Genomic DNA, 2,095 nt, shown 5'->3' with positions numbered 1-2,095 from the left:
GATGACCATTCTACTTTCCGTCTCTCTCAATTCAAATACTCTAGATACCTTATATAAGTGGAACCATACTGTATTTGTCTTTTTGTGACTGGTTTCTTTCACTTAGCATAATGTTAAGGTTTATCCCTATTGTAGTAATATATCAGGACTTCATTCCTTTGTTTTTGGATAAACAAGTGTATTTGTAAGTTTAGTCAATGTACATAATTGATCTAAAAACTGCAATAGAATGATAAATTTTAAAACCACTTGGCAAGCCATCTCTATGAAGTGATTTTTCCCAGGACCTTATACCAGATGACACCATTTTAACTGGCAGAGGTTCCATGCGCTGAAGCTGTGTGTCCCTCCCCTACAGCAAGTTTACCCTAAGGGTTATTATAATACAAACTCCACAAGGAAAAGAAGTTCGGTATTGTTCCCTCTTGGTAGAGAAAAACTCAACCTAGTTATGAGACCAACCACAACACAAAGAAAAGCTGCACTAACTACCATATTAGTAACAGATGATGCTGGTGTGAATAACTTGTATTGTATTCTAGAGCCCTTATAAATAAATCCCCCCCGTTAGTGTCTGCACTATCAGCTAGAGGATTAGTTACCATGTGGTAGAATGAAGACTTATGCAAGGTATAATGTGCAAAGCATTTTACTACGTATGAAAAACAAGTGCAGTCTAATTAGGAGAAAACCAACCGGACTCCATATCACACACACCTTAATGACAAGACTCCCCACCACATGTGAATGTAAAACATTTAATTTAAAAATGTTGACACTACAATATATAAAATAGCTATTATAAATGTACATAGTGTATTCTATAGCTGCCAGGTTTACTTTTTTTTCTTTTTTTTTTTTAAGGAAACTGTAAGTTACACTGTGGTTAAGACTTGTATCTTCACCCTTGAAAAAGCCCACATTCTATCACAGTGATGTATGGTCAGACTTAACAGCCCCAATCGTTAAACACTTGGATCAAGTCATAACCAGTTTTTTTGCAAAAGGACTCTGTACACAGTTATCAATTTTAGTACCTTAACAGCTACCCAACAAGTCATTAACATACAGAAACATGCATCATGAGAAGCAAGAAATATCACCCATCCCTTCTGCATATTAGCAACTTGTCACTCCTGAGCAACGTGCTCACATCACTGAGGTCTGTGAACAGTCAGTCACTTTTCGCATTCATCCTGAGTGAAGGATGGAATGACTTAAGTACAAATGCGGCATATTATAAACAATTTCTTACAGAAGAGTCACAAAGTAAACCAAAGTATTTTACATAATTTACTACAAAACACCATAAAAACTTCCTTCACTTAAGCTCTCTCTCCCCGTAGCCGGCGAGCCAACTGGATGTCTCTGGGCATGATGGTGACTCTCTTTGGGTGGATAGCACACAGATTAGTATCTTCAAATAAACCCACCAGGTACGCTTCACTAGCCTCCTGAAGCGCACCGATGGCGGCACTCTGGAACCTCAAGTCGGTTTTGAAATCCAGGGCGATCTCCCTCACCAACCTCTGGAAAGGCAGCTTCCGGATCAGAAGCTTGGTGGATTTCTGGTAACGACGGATTTCTCCAAGAGCAATGGTCCCGGCCCTGTAGCGATGAGGTTTTTTCATCCCGCCGGTAGGAGGGGCGTTTTCTCGGCCGCTTTAGTGGCCAGCTGTTTGCGGGGCGCTTTGCCACCCGTGGACTTGACAAGCAGTCTGCTTGGTTCGGGCCATTTTCTTTCACCCAATGCCGAAGCCTTACACCGCTTCTCCGACCGCCGCGCAGTTCCTGCTGCCCAGTAAAGAGCCGTAGCTGCTGAGCTAATGGAAGAAGCTCCTCCGACTAACGACAAAACGGCTCTGGGCTCTTCATTCCTTTTTAAGGCTTATTCATATTTCATTGTATGTATATACTATATTTTGCTTATTCTTTCATCCATCAGTGGACACTTGGGTTATTTCTACCTTTTGGCTATTGTGAATAACGCTGCTGTGCATGTGGGTGCACAAATATCTGTTTAAATCCCTGCTTTCAATTCTTTGGGTACATTCCTAGAGAAGGGATTGCTGGATCATATCATAATTCTATGCTT

General features: G+C 41.0%; 1 pseudogene; it reads right to left on the bottom strand.

Moving 5' to 3' along the window:
- Window positions 1-1,325: 1,325 nt before the first annotated feature.
- LOC132419959 (histone H3.3A-like) lies at window positions 1,326-1,736 on the bottom strand (annotated as a pseudogene).
- Between the last annotated feature and the right edge of the window lie 359 nt (window positions 1,737-2,095).

This window comes from Delphinus delphis, chromosome 1 (genome assembly GCF_949987515.2).
Source record: "Delphinus delphis chromosome 1, mDelDel1.2, whole genome shotgun sequence".
Classification (NCBI taxonomy): Eukaryota; Metazoa; Chordata; class Mammalia; order Artiodactyla; family Delphinidae; genus Delphinus; species Delphinus delphis.
Note: the sequence above shows the minus strand (reverse complement) of the source record. Positions and strands in the feature narration are given on the sequence as shown.